Raw genomic sequence first — 20,845 nt, 5'->3', positions numbered from 1 at the left:
GAACTAGTAGAAGGGGCGGCTAAGTGGCATAGTGGATAAAGCACTGGCCCTGGAGTCAGGAGTACCTGAGTTCAAATCCAACCTCAGACACTTAATAATTACCTAGCTGTGTGGCCTTGGGCAAGCCACTTAACCCTGTCTGCCTTGCAAAAACCTTAAAAAAAAAAGAACTAGTAGAAGTATAAGATATAAATACTGATATCTATATTCCATAATATTACACTATAAAGACCTCAGAATAGTGAATAACAGTTCTATATGAAGACTAAGTCCAATCATTATTGGGAATTTGGAAATATTTCCAGGGAAAAGTGATTTTAAAAGATGGACTGAAATTCCAAAGGTAAAAAGAAGGAAAGGAGACATTTCTGATATAGGAATTAATATGAGCAAATATATAAGACATGAGAAAAAATATATTAATATCTTGCTTGGCTGGACCATGAAGTTCATGGAGGGATGTGATATAAGTTAATGTTCAAAAGGTAAATGATATAAGATTGAAAAGAGTTTTGAATGTTGGACAAATGTATTCAAATTGTATACATTAATGCACACATACTACTTAGAATATATACATATATGTGTGTTTGAGCACGTTAATTTTCAAATCTTTCAGATCCTATTTTCCTTCTCTTTTAACATTAAATCTAGTTTTAGAGGTGGAATGGAAATATATATATACATATATTATATGTAATATTATATATAATATTATACATATATACATATATATATATATAAAATACACACCAGATAGATTTTATATAGAGAAAGCATATATCTAATATGTTCATCTATAATTCCCTATATCTATCTTAACTTTTCTTATCCTTGCTCTACTATTCCAATTTCACCCTAGTCAACAAGCTGGGGGGGAATTAAAAAATTAAAAAACCTGAGCTTCAGTCTCAGAACTCCACTAACCCATTCTATGACCTTAGGCAAGGTCTTCCTCTTCCCTGACCTTTAGATTTCTACATATAAAGTAAGAAGATATTCTCAATAGTATTTTAAGTCTCTTTCAAAATCTAAAATGATTTAAGGCAAAAGAAAGGATTTTATAATTGAAAAACTCATGAACTTGGCAAAAGTCAATATTATACTACAACATTCCATTTCTAGTATTTTAGTAATATAGATAGGTTCAAGTAACTGTGACCCATACCCCCACTGGGAACCATATGAGTCAAGTATCCAGCATTCCTATTTTAATGAGATTATTTCCTATTTCCATTTCATTTTATTATTGTCTTAATACCCCTAGGGAACATATCAAAAACAAATGCAAAATTGAAATGTCCAAGTAATGATTGTGAATGCAGATAGTTGGATGAATGTAGAAATCTACAATTCAGATAATAGTCAAAGTGACAATGAGAAATCAGCAAAGAGCAGGATTGAGCTAATGGGTAAAATGATCAACATAAATCTTCCTCCAGGGTGTAAGAAGATGTCAAGTTATTAAATCACTTTGGTTAATATGAAACCATTTCACTAATCTTTGCACATATACATTTATCCATCTTTACAGTGATTCTTTTGAGTAAGTCAAATTTACTTTTCACTATGTTTTCCTGTTTTACAAATAGGGAAATTGAATCATAGGATAAAGAATATTTTATAACATTTACATAGTGCTTTAGAAAATATTTTCCCTGCAATGATCTTGTGAATTATTGGAAGAAAAGCTATCAATAATCCTCATTAACAAATGAGGAAACTTCAGTCTACAGAGTTCAGGTAATTTGATAAGGACTCCATAGCTAAATAGATAGTGACTGAATTAAAATTTGTTTGGTACACCAGATATATTAGTCTTTTAATCATTTCTATATATACTTACTCTATTTACTCTAGCAATAGATAAACAGATTGTTAGAGTTGGAAGAATCTTTAAGTTGATATAGTTCAACAACATCATTATATAAATGAAGAAACTAAGTCCCAAAGTAGTTAAGTGAGTTTCCCCACACTCCTAATTAGCAAATGAGGAACTTCAGTCCACAGAGTTCAGGTAATTTGACAAGCGCTCCATAGCTAATAGATAGTGACTGAATTAAAATTGTAGCATTCCTAGAATAATCCACTTCACATCTAAAAAGCTCCTCTGAGAGTTCCCTTCTCTGTTCACAAGCTTTTTATTCTTCTGCATAAAGAGACAAGACTGAAAGAAATAATTACTGATAACCAATGATTTGGGAAATTTCAGATATTTCCCTGTAAGATGAGCAAATTCATTATAAAACAGAAAATAATATGAATGGGAACAACATGAAACAAACCGACAGCATCAATTGGGAAATGTCTACAGCATGGATGAAGTTAGAACAGTTGTTAGTGAAGACTTTATAATCTTCATTCTAACCCCACTTGCCCATTTAGACCAAGAAATTAAGTGAAGTCCAGAAACAACTCTACTTGGTTTTATGTAGTTAATATCTTCTCCGTCACTCCTCATTATTATTGCCTAGTTCTAGCTTAGGAGCCCATACCATGTGCAATGAAGACAGGTATTGACTCCATACATCATAAAGTCTTTGATCCCCCACATCAAATATTTCTATAAAGTGTGGGAAATAATACTTTTACTTCTGCTCCCATATATTATTGTAAAGAAAGGCATTTGATATGCAAATACTAATCATTTTTTAATTACAAGGAAATTTTAAATTACAAGGAAAATGTTTTGAAATATTGTAAAATAAGTCTAATAAAATTAAGCATTCTGAAAACTCAACAGGAAGCATTTTTGAGCAAGAAGACAAATATGAGTTATCAGAAGAAACCAGTAGGCAGAGCTAAACAAGGCTACTCCTGCCTCCCCATACTACTCTAAAAGAGATTATATTCTACTGGGATGGGGAAGAGGAATAAATGCAATTATAATTAAATAAATAAAATGCATAAATTAATGGAAAATATTGTAAGAAGCAGAGCAAACTAGCAACAGTGGTCATCAAACAATTAACTTAATCATTATACACTTACTATGTTTCCTGTAGCAACTGACTACACTTTGAAAAAAAGGTTGCAGGTGGTAAGGAAGGAAGATATCATTGAAACCATTTATGTAAAGTTGCAGAGGTGAGAGAAGAAATCTTGAGTATAAGGAACTATCTCTAAGTCTAATTCCTTGACCTAGGTGGTATATGAATTTAAGTGTAATGAAAAGGAAGTAAAGGAGAATAAAATGAATGAGTGAAATGTTAAGTGGAAACCATATTATGGAAGGCTTTCAGTGTCAAACTGAAGGTTCTATCTACAAGAATCCCTGACTGATTCTTTTTTCCTTTGGGTTTTCTTGGGGTTAAGTGACCTGCCCAAGATCATACAGCTAGGTAATTTTTTTAAGTGTCTTAGGTTGGATTTGAACTCAGGTCCTCCTGAATCCAGGGCTGATGCTCTATCCACTGCTTGACCTAGCAGCTCCCCCTGATTGATTCTAAGAGCAACCCTAAATCAGTTAATCAGCTTACATGAAAGTAATACTTAAAAGAACAAAAAAAGTCTCAAAAGCATGCATTGACAAAAAAAAACTTCAAACTTGACAAACTCACACTTTACTGGAAGACTGAAATTTAAAACATTTAAATGTGAAACTACTGCTAAGACTATCAAATTTTACCTTCACCTAAGTTCTGTACTATACAAGTAATTCCATTAAAATCCTTATCTCCTAGCAAGATAGACCAGAGCCTGGATTCATTTTCCTGTTTTCTTTTCAAAAAACATAGTAGTCGGGGTGGCTAGGTGGCGCAGTGGATAGAGCATTCAATACAGTTCTTACACAATCCCAAAATCTTTAGTGTTATGTGAATGCTCAGATAATCATAGCTGGTAGACCTGAAGATTAAAACAAAGATATTATCTGCAGAAATTTGATATTCAGAGAGATCATTCATCCTACACAGGAGAAAAGGAATGGAACTAGTACACAAAAGAGTGAGAGGACATAGATATCTGAAGGAAATTTTGAGAGAAATGGAGGAAAATGCACAGAAAGGATAAGATTAATAATGAAATAATGCATAATTAGGAACATAGGGAATTGCTATCATGGAACATATCCATTTTAGCACCTACAAGAAGGATAGGTGATAATAACTTCATAATAGCTTCACCTAAGAGTGAAGCTCAGCAGAAAAAAAAATAGAACTAAAGCAATATCTTCTAGACAAAAAAGAAATGAAAATCATTATAGCAGGAAAACCACAGTTGATACTTTGGAAGCTTTAGTTCCATGAATACACAGGGACTAAAGAAGGGATGGATAAATAAATATAAATGTCATTGTTCAGAGAATAAAAGTATAAAAGAAAAAAAGAGAAAAGATAAATAACAAAATAATAGAAATAAATCCTTTTTTTTAAAAGTGTGGGGAAATGATATTTTAAGAATTTAATAAGATAAGCTAAGCAAGAAAAGGAGTCTACTTGAGAGATAGAAGGAAAAGAGGGGAAGAATTAAGTAACTAAATGAAATCAAAAGAGGGAAAAGGAACATATAAGCAAAACTCCAAAACTGTAGAAAGGAATAACAAACTATACAGGGAATGCTTGAAGGGAAGAAGGAAAGGGCCAGGGGGGAACAGGGTTGCCTTCTAAAAGATTATACTGACTGAAGAAACATAATATGTGTACAAAGAGGAAGAGAGTAAAATTTAGAAAATAAATATTAGAAACAAATGGAGGAAGATAAAAACCTAACTTTCATGACTTTAAATGCTAATAGATTAAATAATCCAATAAAATTAGATTAAAACACAGATTAAATAAGAAAACAAAAACCCCACAATATAATGCTTAATGAAAAAACATATCTGAAAAAAAATGCCGAATAAAAGTGAGAAGCTAGGGCAAAAAAAAAAAAATTTACCATACATCAAGGGAATCCAAAAAGCAGGAATTCTAGTCATGCTACCATACAAACTAAAAATAAATATTCAAAGCATTAAAATAAAGGAAGCTACATTGTGCTAAAAGAAACTATAGACAAGAAACCAATATTAATATTAAAGTTATATGCTCCAAAACCTTTAGTAACCCAAATTCAGAAAGGGAACAAATGAGCAACAAGAAGTCATGTATTATAACACAATAGTGACAGGAAATTTAAATGTCCTTTTCTCTGTTTTGGATATGTCTAATAAAAAGATAAACAAAAGAGAAAATATAGAATAATTACTAGATGAACTAGAACTAAAGACTTATAGCTTCTAAATTTGACTGCTAAATTTGACCACAGAGAAATTTTACAAATCTTACCAAAAAATAACCATGTATTAAGATATAGAGATAATACCCAAAGAAATTTAAAGCAGAAACAGTAAAATGTATCCTTTTCAGACCATGATGCAATAAAAATAGTCCTTAGTTCAAGACCTGCAAACTAAAGGCATAGACCCAAACAATACCCTTAATAAGTGAGTCAAAGAACGAATCGTAGGAACAATTAAAAATTTAGTGACTGGTTTAGTGAATTGCATATGCAATTTGAGTAAGTAAGTACAAGAGAGAGACATTTAAGCATTAGAAGCAAAATAAACTAGAAACTTTAAAAAAAAACCTGTAGAAATAATACAAAAAATAGACTAGATTTCTTTGAAAAGAACCATACTATACAAGTTATTATCAAAAGCTGAATTATCAACTATCCTAACAGATTTCTTATAGGAAACACATGTAGTCCTAATGTCTAAACCAGGAGATGATAAAGCACAGAAGAGATACTATAGACCAGTATCTTTAATAAATATTGATTCTCAAATTTAAAAAAACCTATCAAACAGATGGTAGAAATATATCTTAAAAAATCATTCATTATTGCCAAGTTCAATTAGTTCCAAGGATGCAAAAATGGTTTAATATCAGAAAAACAATCAATGTATACATACTGAAAATAAAATATTAAAAATGACATGATTATATCAATAAATGAAAAAAGATTTAGAAAAAATTCAGCATGCTGAAAACCCTACCAAGTATAATCATAGAGCTATTTTAATATTATAGAAAATATCTTTCTAAAACCCTAAACAAGCGATCAGCATGCAATTGAAACTTTTCCACTAAATATAAAAATAAATCAAGGATTCCAACTTTCCCCACTATTATTTTACTTACTTATTTCTGGAAATGCTAAAAATAGCAATAAGATAAGAGAAAATAAAAGTATAAAGATGGGTAAAGAGAAGATAAAAATATCCCTATTTGTTGATGATATGCTGGGTTACTTAGAAAATCCCAGGCAATCAGCAACTTATCTGAGACAATAAGTTCAGCAATGTTGACAGGTTATAAAATAAATCTTAAAAAATTAAGCATATTTTTATATAAAAATAGTAAAATCCAAAAGTCAGTGATAGAAAAGGAAATCTCACTCCAAATAAATGTATAAAGAATCTCGAGCTCAATTTAAAAAACCACACAAAACAATTGTATAGAATCAATCCTAAAGAAAAACTTAAATAGCTAGAATATTCAATGCAAAAATAACAATAACACCAAAATTAATTTATACTTTTACTGCTATACGTGTCAAGTTATCAAAATGAAACTTTATAAAATTATAACTTGATAAAATTCTAACAAAATTAGAAAAACAAAAGATCAAAAATATTGAAATTTATTAACAGAATTAGAGATGAAAGAAAAATGCCAGTTGAATAGTCTAAATCAAATTGAGGATAGCCAACAGACTTCGACATTGCTTAATGTTAAAGTTAGGGTCCAGTAGGTGAAGACGTCATCTGATTGGGCAAATCAGAACAATTTGTTCCAATGGTCATGAAGGTGACTGAAGCAGACTCTAGACAAGGCATAGAACTTGGTCAGATATCAAAAATATCAAGGTCATCCACTGCATTCTGGGCTATTGCCAGGTGTCCTGATTTTTGTCTTACCACTGGGCAACTCTGCCTCACTTCAACTTAATTCATGGGCAAGTTGAGACATCACTCATTCATGATGTCATTGGTCTTCTTTGAAAACAAAAAACCACAACAACAAAAGGGAAGAACCAAAGTCTGTGAAAGTAATTATAGAAAGTTATCATTTAAGAAATTAATCTATAGCCAAGTATCTAGTATATAGAAGCTGGGAAACACTGAATGTATCTGCTCAGTTTGTAGTCAGCTGGTATAGCTCAGTTTTCAAACACCACCTGGTTGATTTGCATAAATATAGCACCCAGAAACATTTCATGAAAATCACATCCCAAAGGAAAAACTCAATACCTATTTGTGGACCAAGGACATCCTACAGGAGAGCTCTGGAGACTGCTCAGATCACTAGTGAAGAAATAAGCAAACAAAGCTTGATTTTTTTTGTTTTGCTGATTTGTCTAAATTTTAGAAACTTTTTTTTAGCAATTCTGTTGTTAAACATTTATTAACCCACTCCTGCCTCACTCAAACCTGTGTACTATGTAATTCTTTATTGTTGCTCAATCATTTCAGAAATAGCCTACTTTTCAGGACCCTATTTGAGGTTTTTCTGGCAGTTATTAGAGTGATTTGCCATTTCCTCTCCAATTCATTTTATAGATGAGGAATTAAGGCAAACCAGGTTAAATCATAATGCCCAGAATCACTTGAAGATTTATCCTCAGGAAGATGAGTCTTCCTAACTACAGGCCTGGAGCTCTATCCCCCCAGCTGTCTTTACAGAGGCTAATTATCTGTTTGACTGCAATAGATTGATAAAGGAGTTTAGGCTTCATTTGTTAGCCAGTGGGTAACAAGGAAAGTTTTATAGTTTATCAGTAAAAAAACAAGAGTCCTGTAATGCCTTTGGAATAACAACACTTCTAGGCTGCATTGATTTCTCCAAAATGAGTTTCTTTTGTTAAAACAAGCAGGAACAATGTGGTCAGTAGGTTTTAAGAAAATTCCCAGGGAATCCACGTGCTGGAAGGACTCAAGACTTCAGACAATCACAAAGTTTGCCTCCTCAGAATCTTGTCACTTCAGAACAGTTCAACATTACCTTTCAGGTTATTGAATTATTGAACCCCTACAACTGGGGTCTCAATAGACATAATCATATGGCAAAGCCCCAAGAGAGATTCAGTACTTCTTGAAGTGAGACCTGGCATAGAGAGTTGTACATAGTGTGTATAACTAGAATTTTAATTTAAAATGGACCTTATTTAGGCAATTACACAATGCAACTCAAATTACAGTCTTCTTCCTGCCAGTTACAATGGTATCCATTGTTCCCTCAATGTCAAGGAAGAGTGAAAACAAACACATTTTCCTCTAATTTAATTTTTCCGCTTTGTGCAGAATCGTCAAAATGACCCAATTTTTTCCCACAACATTTTAGAAAATCTTGTTTTAATGCAGCTGCATGAGAATAATGTTAAGCTTTACAATACCTTTATATGGAAATTCCTATGCATCAAAGTGAGGCAAAGAATAATATGTTCAAACCAAGATTAAATCTCTTGAGGGTGCCTTATTCTTTCTCAGAGTTAAAAATCTGTTTGCTTGTATAGTAAAACTATACACTAAAGGTCACTCTTCCCATTTCTTTGACCTTACTAGGGCTGAGCAGTTTGACACATGTTAAAACCAAGTAACTAAACCTCAGAAAGAGAAATATCATTGAAAGAGTAGCAGGTAAAAAGATAGCAATGGAGACCAAGGAATATACAAATTGTTCCTTTATCTATAAAACAATCTGCTATTCTCCCTGCATCTATCTCCCTCCCAGTGTCTCTTCCTACCCTAAGTATCCAGAATTCCCATGTAACTTTTTTAATACAATGGAAAGAGCACAAACTCTGAAATCAAAGATTCTGTGTTCAAATCCCAGCATTATTACACACAGTCCATATGACAATAGATAAATCATTAATCTCTCTGGGTTATTAGCTTCCTCGTCTACAGAACTAGAGATGTACTAATAATGGGATGGGCTTTGAAGCCTTCCATTTTTAAATTTATATTCCTATGATCTAAAGATCTTATGTCGAAGAATTAATAAATGTATTAACTCTCTAAGGATATTGTTTTTAAATAGAATTTCAAGTACATAACATAAAATAGTATCAAATTACAAGAAAATGAAAGTATATAGTTTCTCATTCATACCAAAAAAACCCTGAGAATTTCCTAACAATTATCTGAATTATTTATTCTTCAACATTGTTAAACTCCACCAGTTCTATCTTTATGATTCAACCAATCAGAATTGACTGCTGAATTGACTGAATGTTGGGGTAGGTTGAGGAGGAAAAGTGTGAATTAATTAAATTAGTTGATTCACCTGTAGTATAAACCCAATCCCACCCTGGAGGCTTTCTAGCAAGGCGAAGAATAAAGTCAGTTCATTGTATCTAAGGACATTACAGAGAAGGAAACTGAGACCCAAGGAACTTAATTAACATTCCCAAATTAACACAGATGGTAAGCATGAGAAGAGATTGGAACGCTGTTCTCTGAATTCAGAACCAGTAGTGTTTTCAACTGCACCTTGTTACCCGGTGCTCACAGAAGAATAAATTTTAACCAGGAAAACTCAGATTATTACAGCAAAAGTCTTTTTCTGGTTTGAATCATGAAGGTATCTGGTTCAGCTTCTATGTTTCCAATATTGATGTGCAAAATGATCTCATGTAGGGTAGAGAAATTTCCTCTATACTATTGCCATGTTGGCACTTTCTCTGCAACCTATAGTCTTGGAGAGTTGCCAATAGCATTAAGATGTTAAATGATTTGCCCAGGATTCCACATTAAGCAAACTTCAGATGTACTTGTACCCAGGTCTTCCTGGCTTCAAGACTGATTGTTTATCCATTGCCCACCCTAGCTTCTAAATGATTAGTTACTAAAAAAATAAAAAGATAATACATAATTTGTAATGAAAAGAAATGAATCACTTTGGGAGCAGCTAGGTGGCACAGTGGATAGAGCACCGGCCCTGGATTCAGGAGTACCTGAGTTCAAATGTGACCTCAGACACTTAATAATTACCTAGCTGTGTGGCCTTGGGCAAGACACTTAACCCCATTGCCTTGCAAAAAAAAGTCTAAAAAAAATGAAATGAATCCTTTCATTGGTCCCTTTTTTAAGAACTGGAAAAATAACCAACTAATCTAAAGTTACTTATCCTGTGTTTTGCAGGAACAATTCATACAAATATTACCAAAGTTATTCAAGCACACAAGTTCCATAGTCAGGAGCTGAGACTGCAGAAACCAAGGAAAATAACAGAAAATGGAATGAGGAATAGATTCATTATTAAACATCTAGCAATAAAGTGCTTTATGATTTGGTTGACTGATTATTGAATTTGCTTCCCAAGGTGATTTTCACTTCTAATTTAATTCAATTCAACATAATTTGCAACTTTGAAGAACCCTGCAAGGACTACCTTCCATATGGATCAGTTCTGCACTGCTGGTCTCCTTCTCCCATCTTCATAGAAGCCCACTTCAAGAATACTAAGTATCATTCTCTCCCCTCCCCTGATAAGGGGTAAAAGGGTAGAGTCAGACTGGGTCACAGCCCAGGATGGACAACTGGAATCCATCTCATCTATAGTTTCTAAAGCAGTCTGTCAGTTTGTGTGTCTGTGTGTGTGTGTGTGTGTGTGTGTGTGTGTGTGTGTGTGTGTGTTAAAATCACAGATCTTTTGAAATGCTAAATACTCAACATATTAGTGCTAACAAAGAGAGACAGAGACAGACAGACAGAGTATAGACAGACTACAGACAGACCTGAGGCTGATAGCATATTATTTCAGATAATACTTCTGATTATCTTCTTATTAAAAAACTGTAATATGTACATATCTGACCTAATACCTGTGCATATGAGGTGTTGGAATCTGGGAGTCATGCTGTTATAGCAATAGCTTGTGTATTTAAATTTTTCTTCATCTCGAGCTAAATAAAAGGAAAATGCTATTCACCAACCTCATCAATAAACTGGTGGAACTATATGTAACACTGAGAGAAGAAATGAAAAACTCTTGAAAGGAAAACAGAAAGAGAGGTTTCTAACTGGCACTTGGAATTGGGAGATGGGGTGGGGGTTATTTGGTTTTTTTACTCCTCAGGGCAAAGAAAATGTATTTACTGGGTTTTCCCTAGGCAAATGGCTTAGCAGAAGTGGTTTGGATAACTGAATAGCTGGAAAAACCCTTCCTCCAAAGGAGGGAGATCCAAGGGACTGGGAAGAAAGAGTCACAGTCCAAAGGCTCAAAAAAAAGGGGTGAGGGGTGGCTAGGTGGTGTAGTGGATAGAGCACCGGCCTTGGAGTCAGGCGTATCTGGGTTCAAATCCGACCTCAGACACTTAATGATTACCTAGCTGTGTGGCCTTGGGCAAGCCACTCAACCCCATTGCCTTGCAAAATCTAAAAAAAGGGGGGGGGGTGAGAAAGGGTATAATCTTAACTTAGATCTACCTGAGTTCAACAAACAGCAACATTGCTGATAAACTAGGATCTGACTTATTCTGCCATCTTCCCTCATTCCCTATTTCTTCTCTTTTTGGAAAAATCTGGCAATTTACTCTATACCAGTCCTCTGATACCACTCCTATTTTTCATGAGCTTTCAAAGATCACAGCAACAGGACCCTGGAATGTAGCTGCTCTGGGCAGTGGGAATTTAACTCATCAGGGGTAGCTAGGCATTGTCACAGTCCACTGTTATTGGAGTGACCTTGCTGTTATGGAAGGAACCCACATTCAAAAAGTCAAGGATACCCACAGCATCCAAACATCACCAGAAGGCCTGTTTCCCATCAAATAAGACCGATGGAGTGACACCAGCTATGGAAAAGGCAGTGAGAAGGATGTCTTTGCAGAACATACCCCTCACTCTGCTAAACATAATGTGCACTCATATATATGAGGGCATGGTCCTCTTCAATTACAAAGGACAACTACTAGCTAGGCACTCCCTTTCTAGCTTCCTACCTATCTTAGGATCCAAATTCCTATTCAGCATTTTTGTTTTGTCCTTTTCTGTGTACATGTTATTTTCCTTATCAGAGAAGACAGACAAAAAGGAGGTAAGTAGTTGAACCTTTTCTCCATATTTTGTTATCATCATCTCAATTACTCTAAGACGTCCCCTAAACATTGTGTCCTTTTTCCTCCACATGTTTTGAGTTAATGTGAGATATACTTTCCTGTTTCTACAGGATGATACAAAATGAATTAAAAAATGTTTCATTTGTTCTCAAGGAATTATTAATGTAATTGTTGCTAAGTCTTTTTTAACTGTGTCTAACTTTTCATAACCCCTTTCAAGGTTTTCTTGGCAAAGAAACTAGAATGGTTTACCATTTCCTTCTCCAGGTTATTTTACAGATCAGGAAACTGAGACAAACAGGGTTAAGTGACTAATCCTGAGTCACACTACAAGTAAATGTCTGAGAGGAGATTTGAACTCATGAAAATGAGTTTTACCTGACTCTCAGCCTGGCACTCTATCCATTCTTTCACTGGCTACAGGGTAGATAAAATACCAGCCCTGGAGTCAGGAGGACCTGAGTTCAAATCCGACCTCAGACACTTTATAATTGCCTAGTTGTGTGACCTTGGGCAAGTCACTTAACCCCATTGCCTTGCAAAAAGCAAAAAAAAAAACAGCTTATTTCTGACTTGCAATTTTGGGTTCAATAAAATTCCAGTTCAATGTATAACAGACTATCAAATCACAAGAACAAACCAGAAATTCAAATTTCTTTTTGAGGAATTTAACAATGATATATTTGGTTGTATCTTCACTAAAATAGTTATTGCTATATTTTTAGGAAGCATACTCATCAGATAATATATATATATATATATATATATATACATATATATGGAAATTTAAAAAGAAAAATTAATAACATTAATTTTTTATTAATCCTCCCATGATATTTTCCTAATGAGCAATTAATCCTAAAGGCACCAGAATCCATATAGTGTTTCAAAATGTGATAGTTGCTTCCAAAGGAGCTTCAATACACCCAGCATATCAAAGACATTTTTAAACTTGACTTTAAAATTTTTAAATTAGTTTTCCTGATGAATGAATAGATCTTTTTCCTTCTATAACACAATTAATAATAAAATGAGAGTTGTCAAGAGTTATGATTTTTATGTTGACTATCCTTTTTTTTTTAGGTTTTTGCAAGGCAAATGGGGTTTAGTGGCTTGCCCAAGACCACAAAAGTAGGTAATTATTAAGTGTCTGAGACTGGATTTGAACCCAGGTACTCCTGACTCCAGGACCGGTACTTTATCCACTGCACCACCTAGCCACCCCTGAATATACTTATAATTTGAATTTCTCAAGAGTTCCCTTTTCACGTACAGATTCTGGACCTGGGAAAACAGTGAAAACAAAGTAGCAGAAGGCATCCATCATTCATAATAGGTCCTGCATTTTTCAGTGACCTGCATATTTACCTGTGCTGTGAAACCTGTTCTGTTCTGTCAGAATAACAGGATACCCTCACGATTATATAATCAATTTAGCCATTACCACAGGACTTGAGGACAGGGCTGTGTCCTGTATGGTCATAGGTGATGTAATTGTTGTATTGTTCTAAATGGTGGGTTTGTCCTTGGAAGATCACTCAAGCCCCAAATCTGACCATTCTATCATGTAAATCTATTCTCCAACTGACCTACAGTAAGGTGGAGCTCCAAGGAAGGAGTAATTCCATGATTTGTCAATTGGTTCCTTAGGAAGAAAGTAATGAAAAACTGCTACCTAATTTCCTGGCACTCTGTTTTTGACTTGCTTTTGTCACACCCAAGTTAGAGACAGCTCAGTAAAAATACAGTTATCATTAATTGGTAGCAGTGGTTCTCTAAGGGAGAGAGTTCTCTCAAGAGAGTCTTGAGTTTTCCAATATCTGAATTGAAATCAGGGACCCTGGAAAACCTGCTCCAGAGTCCCGGTTTGCCTAGCTGCTAAGTTCAACATCTCTGACTCCCACTCCACTATCAGGTCCAGCCTTTGATCAAGCCTACCTTTCATTGTAAGGAATGCTGTAGAGGCCTTATTCATGACCAGGATCATTTTGTTTTGTTTTGTTTTTTTCTGTATGTAGCAATCAATTTGGCAAAATTTTTGTATGGGCTTTTTATTTTTATTTTGTTGTGCTTTTATTTGCTGCATGTGTATATTTTTGAGTAAGAATTGCTTACTCATTTGACTTTTGTGGACATTGAACTGGTTCAAATTAACATCTTTAAGTACATACTGGTTAGAGTTGTGGAATATTATCTCCCGTAATTCAAGTGGATTGCTAGCCCAGTGTGGATAAATTGTGTTTGTGTATCTGTGTATTTGCTTTGCTATATCCTTTATAATATTCATTATGTGTAATAGTTGAATGCTGTTATGATATTTGAGTGTACATCTTTAAAATGGGACAGTGGTATGGTAAAGGTGAAAGGGGAATTGTGGCTGTTCCTATTTACAAGCCTTCAGAAGGAACATATGTTTTTTAAATGTATAGGAAATGTGGTCCTCATACTGCCAGGATGGAATTGTTTTGACTAGTGCTGATGAGCCTAAACTTTGCTGATCCCACTGGGGCAGTTTTGATAAGACCAAATTAGAGCATTTAAGGCAGAAATTGATGGATAAGGAAATTCAATGAGAGAGAGGGGGGTGGGTACAGCTATGAAAATTAGTACTCAGAGCTCAGAGGTCAGGGGGAAAGAACAAAGGTCTGAATTGGAATTAGTGACAAAAAATTTAAATCTTTTCTAAACCTTCTCTATACCAATACCCAACCTACCTACCCAACTATCTAAAATAAACCCACTCTTACCAAGATTACATCAGCTCCCCAATTTCTTTACTTCCTTTCAAAGGGCAAGATAGTGGCTTGATCGAATCTTTGGCATTAAGCCCTGGAAGTGTGGGGAACTCCAGACTGTTGCCAAAAGAGTTTTCTACTTCCAGGGGGCAACCATAGGCTTTTCTGCTCATTTTTGACTCACCCTGTGTTTATATAAAACCGATTATCCATATTTGAATCATGAGTGTTTTAATTGAAAAAGAGAAGACCAGAAGTTGGTGCCAGAAGGCACCCCAAAAAGGAATGAGTGACCTTCCCTACAATCCTTATCACTCAGCATGACTAGGCTCTGGGGAGGGCTGGTAGAAGGGGAGGTAAAAGGAACAGGACACATTGGTGATGTTTTCCTCATGACTCCTGTTAAAGATGTTTCCTTACTCATTCAGTTGATACACCCTCAGTTTTAACCTCTCTACCTTCCCCACTCCTCTCCCCTGGAGTCAAGAGAATATCTCCGTTTTGGGATTGCTAGTGAGACTATTGTAACCCATGTCTTAGAATCACTCTCTATTTTTATTTCAGGGATCATTGCCTTTTATCTTCTGTACTTGTCCCTGAGGACCTTAGATAGGTCATTCAATTTGACCCAGAAGGGCCCACTTGGGTCCTTTAACCCCATACCCTCCTTAATCCCTTCTGACCACCTGTCTCATAAACATGTTGCCTCCAGTTTGTAGGTTCCAAATTCTATAGATCTATTCACTTCTGAGAAAGGGGAGAATATCGTTGGTGTAAACCCACACAATCCTGCCACTAATCTATGTGAGGTGGAAAGTGAGACTTTGGATCATGACTGTGTAATGCTTTGATTTCCCCAAAGAGGACTTGAAGGAAAGTCCTTTATCGAAGAAGCAGACTTTGATGGAACCTTAGTCAGAAATGAGAAAGAGTTGGTTGACATCACCACTACCACAGAAGTGATTGAAACTTCATTATTACCTGATGCCCATTCAGCATTAACAAGCTGAACATAAGACAGCAGACAACAGGTATGCATTTGGGGTGGTTCAAGACTTTGAGATGTTATAGAAACACTGAGGCTTTCTTACCTCTTCAGGACAACACATTAATAATCAGAAACAGGTTTCCCATTAATTAGACTATTTATTGCTTCCCCAGATTGTAGCAATAATTGAAATCTCAGGACACAGTCAAGAAAACAGCATTCATGCCCATGGAAATGACTTGGTTGACCAATCAGCTAAAACCACAAACCAGGAAAGACTTTTAAAGGAGGAAAATAAACTTGTTAAGACCATGGACTATGGGTTGACCTAAATGGAATGATAGTACTCCTTAAGAACTTATCCCTCCTTTGGATGGAATAACTTCATTCATTCAACTATTGGGCACTTGTCAAGGTATTAGAGTTGACTCAAAAATATTGGTGGGAGAGTTTTCACAAGGCTACCATCACTGCCTGTGAAATATCTCTCTCCTGCCCCAAGCACAGTACATCTAAGTCATTAAAGCCAATTCAAGCTTGAGGACAATTTCCTCCCTGAAACACCTTTTGAAACTTGATGGATGGATTTTATCCAACTGTCAACTGTCCTTGATTATAAATATATTTTGGTAATGGTCTGTCAGTTTTCTCCAAGAATGGAGAGAAGCCCCTGGGGAAGAAAAATCCTCCTTTAAAAAAACAATCCTATATGGGGGATTCCTTAAGAAATACATAATGATAGAGGTACCCATTTCACAGGACTTCATTAGCTAAGCTGCAGCACTTCCACTTGCCTATCAATCCCAGCTCTCAGGAATGATGGATTAAAAGAGTTGATGGGATAATTAAGACTTCCTTTGTTAAATTTTTTGAAGAGTTAGGTATCCCCTGACCCAAATCCCTTCCTTTAGCTTTGCTAGGTCTTAGATTCAGACTATTTGATTGTCATAGGCTCAGTCCCTAAGAGATAGGAACAGGACACCCAATGCTACTGTATCCATGGATGGGAAACAGAGTAGCTATAATTTCCTCCTGCAATATTTTATTGGGTTGACACAGAAAATATGAGACTTACCAACATGTCTCACTGTCTCAGTCTTTAGAAATCCCAGTTGAGACTTAACCCATATTCTAATCTAGTGACTGGGTCTAATGGAAAAGACATCCCCAATAACAGTTCTGGAGCCACTATGGAAAGGTCTCTTTGAAGTCCTGCTCACTACCCCACTGCAGCCAAGCTACAGGGAGTGGAGCTCTAGATCCACTTGAAACACCTTAAAAGAACAGTACCACTATCTTGGATTGTGGAGTTCACAGGTGACTTGATCTTGAAAATTAAACAGGTCCAAAGCAGCTGACATCTGACATGGTCTCAGTAAAAATTCAGTTGACAGACTACTTCAAGAAAAAAAAATATGAAAAAGCTTCATTCACTAATCTTGTATATTCTCTTCCAATTTCTGTTAGAATATCTAATTAACCTATAATGAATATTTATATACAAGAAGATAGGAACTGCAAAGTGTCTAAATCTGGATCATACTTTCTCAAACTATCTACCTAAACAACTGTTCAATCACTTGATTGCCTTAACCAGATGAGATCTACTTTCCTGGTCACAATATTTCATTGCTTGCTTTAATTAACAGGTTCAAAAATAAGAAATTCAATCATCTCTTTATATCTTTATTTTTCCACCCATGAATTATATAGAGTAAAAATTCATCAGAAGGAAAGAAAAATGTAAACTCCTTGAGGGAAGGAATTGTTATTTCATTTTGCACCCCAATGCCTAACACATAGACTTCTACATAGTAAGCATTTTAAAATGCTTAAAATAAACTGAAAAACTAAAATTTACATCTATAATGAATGACTTCTCATTATCAAATTGGCTTTCTACACTCAGAAGTGACTACACAATGCACTCAAAATATTTGGAAAGTCAGTAAAAATGTCATGGGAAAATAAAGCAAAATGACAGGGGTAGTTAGGTATTATTCAGTAATGCCCAGTTCTGGGCATTTGGGGTTTTCTTGGCAAAGACAATAGAGTGGTTTGCTATTTCCTTCTCCAGCTTATTTTATAGATGAGGAAACTGAAGTAAACAGGGGTTGTTTGCCCAGGGTCACACAGGTAGTAAGCATCTGAGCTTGGATTTGAACTCAGGTTTTTCCTGATTCTAAGTCTAGCACTTTATACCCTTAGCAGTGCTGGGGCAGTGGATGGAACCCAAGATTGTGGTTTAGATTAGAATTCCACCTCCACTGGAAGATTTGATAGCATTGCATCATCTGAGGAGTACCATGTCAAATTTTCATCACCTGGGATTATTAATTTAGAATTGTAAAGGACAATAAAGATTAACTAATCCAACCAACTCATATTTTAAATAACAAAATAGTTCAGGATGATTAAGTGAACTACTCAAAATCATACCTGTAAAGAATTAGAATCAATACTAAATCTTGTCTTCTTGGCTCAAGATGAAGCACTCTTTCAACTACAGCATGTTAAATACAAGCTAATGCTAAAAGACACTCCACAGGTTCCAAGAGAATAATCTATCCTTGGAGACTCTACCTGAGTGTAATGCAAATCACTTAACCTCCCATGGCTTATTTCCTGATCTGAAAAATGAGAGTTGGACTACATGGCTTCTAAAGCCCTTCCAGCTCTAACTCTATGATCCTATGATCATCTGAACTCTTTTAGAGAGAAGGGAAGTGTGAAAATCATGATCAGAAAATACAGGGAAGAAACCAAGCCAGGCCCCAAAAGAGCTCACTAGAAAAAGACAAACAAAGGCAAGAAAAGTCTTGCAGAGTTGACTGTAACAGTTGTAAAGATGAAGGAACCAAAAGTGAAATAAGCTACCCTGAAAGATGATGGTTTCCCCTGCTTTTGGAGGCCTTCAAACAGAGGCTCAGCTGACCACTTGTCAGGGTTATTATAATAGTGATTCTTTGGAAATGTGGATTAGACTAGGCAATCATTGAGATCTCTTTCAATTTTCCTATTCTGTGACTCAGCAGGTCTATGAAATCAATACAAAGAACGCCACAGCACTAGGTAGGTGTTAGGAGGACCCTATGTCTCACAGTACTGCTCTGCGTAGATTGAGTCTTTTTTGTGACCTCAGCTGGCTAAACAAGGGCCCCTCCTTGTTCACAGGTACTGCCATTGGATAGAATGACTCATATTCCAGGTACCAATACTTCCCCTAATCTCTGTTTCCTTCCAATATGGTAAAAAAAAAAATTAATAAGCAACTGTCTGAGGATATTCACTCCAAATCAATTGTTGCTTTGGTATTCTGGAGCAGTAAACATACCTTTCTTATCTGACTGATGTCTCAGGCTTTTGTCTTGTATTTAATTGGTAGAGGAGTGAAAGGGGATAGGATATGTGACCTAGATCTGGTAGCATTCCTGCCTCCCTGGTCATGCATCAGTGGAGCTGTCCATTAGAGCTAAGCCAGTCAGCAAGCTATAAAAACAAATTTAATCATTAAAGTCATTACCATCTTGGATGCCTATGAATGTCTCAGCCAGTGATAAGATATTAAAAAACAAAATGAAGTCCTGAAACAAATAGGAATGTGCATAGAAGATATCATTTTGCTCTGGCCTTCCCTTCTGGTACCACTCTTTCTGTGAACATTAAAAAAAAAAAACAACTCATATCTATTTAGAACATTAAGGTTTACAATGTGCTTTTCTCACAAGAAATCACAGCAATCTGAAGCTATTTTAAGAAGGGTCAAGAACTTATCAACAGATGAAGCATTAGTTATATCATATTAATTTTCAGGCAACCTTATCACACTATAGGTTAAGCTAGTGAACAAATGAGGCCTTTTTCACTTGTACTTTTTTTTTTTTAGGTTTTTGCAAGGCAAACGGGGTTAAGTGGCTTGCCCAAGGCCACACAGCTAGGTAATTATTAAGTGTCTGAGGCTGGAATTGAACTCAGGTACTCCTGACTCCAGGGCCGGTGCTCTATCTACTGTGCCACCTAGCCACCTCAGGTTCCCTCATCTTTGTTCCATCTTTTTCATTATATGAGATAAATTGAGAGAAAGCAGAGCATACTAGATAAAACGTTAGTCTCAGAATCAAAAAAGACCTGGATTAAATCTTGCTGTTGAGCCAAATTTACATGTGACCAAGTCAGTCATCTAACCTCTTAGTTTCCCAGGAAATTGTCTACAGCTCTAAATTGTGGGTGAGTTGTGAATTTGCTTTGCAGAAAGTAGTTTCCAACTGAATAAAATTACAAATCTAGACAAAAAAGGATAAACTTCAGATTATAGCAAAATTGAGCCATGATACATATTATGCGGCTGGTCCTTTGAACCTAAATATAAGAATTTACATTTATAACTATTAAGTTTAATCCTGTTATTTTTACCCATTATTATAACTACATATTAATTATCCCTCCAGCTTCATGTCATATGTAAATTTCAGATTTATCTTTGTCTTCATCTAAGTTGCTAATAAAAACATGAAACTGTATTATCCACAAAGGTACCATTAAAAAAAACTTTGTAAAATGTCTCACTGAAATCAATATATACCATATTTCTGCCATCTGCCATCCACTCCTCTCATCAAGAAGGAAAAAAGGAAGTGTGATTTATATAGTTGATTTTCCCATGAACCTATGCTAATTTCTAGTTAACTTATTTTTTCCTAACTTCTCATAAACCATCTCCCTGATTTTCTTGTAATACATGTTGATTAATGTTTAGAAATTATTTAGAAGATTAGGCTGAGGTGCGGGCGTGGCTGGCCTGGGCTGCCGGAGGTCGTGGAGCCCGGCGGGGGACCATGGTGCCCAGCGTGGCCACGGCGCTGGAGCCGAAGGAGAGCTCGCCCAGGGGCATCTGCTCTGTGCGGCTGGGGCTGCCCGGGGCCGGCAAGGGCACGCAGGCTCCCAAGCTGGCTGAAAATTACTGCGTTTGCCATTTGGCTACAGGGGACATGCTGAGAGCCATGGTAGCTTCCGGCTCAGAACTGGGCCAGATCCATTCTGCAGTGGACGCATCTCAGTCCCCAGATGTGGTGTT

The 20,845-nt window shown here is 35.6% G+C and overlaps 1 long non-coding RNA gene across 1 annotated transcript in view; it reads right to left on the bottom strand.

Annotated features, from left to right (window-relative positions):
- LOC141496105 (uncharacterized) overlaps positions 1-20,845 on the bottom strand; it is a 98,665-nt gene that overhangs the window by 32,998 nt on the left and 44,822 nt on the right. The window contains exon 6 of the long non-coding RNA XR_012470934.1: positions 19,106-19,260. This is a non-coding gene — a long non-coding RNA (uncharacterized LOC141496105). The remainder of the gene's footprint in view (positions 1-19,105; positions 19,261-20,845) is intronic.

This window comes from Macrotis lagotis, chromosome 8, assembly GCF_037893015.1.
Source record: "Macrotis lagotis isolate mMagLag1 chromosome 8, bilby.v1.9.chrom.fasta, whole genome shotgun sequence".
Taxonomy (NCBI): Eukaryota; Metazoa; Chordata; class Mammalia; order Peramelemorphia; family Peramelidae; genus Macrotis; species Macrotis lagotis.
This window is presented reverse-complemented; position numbering and strand designations above follow the sequence as displayed.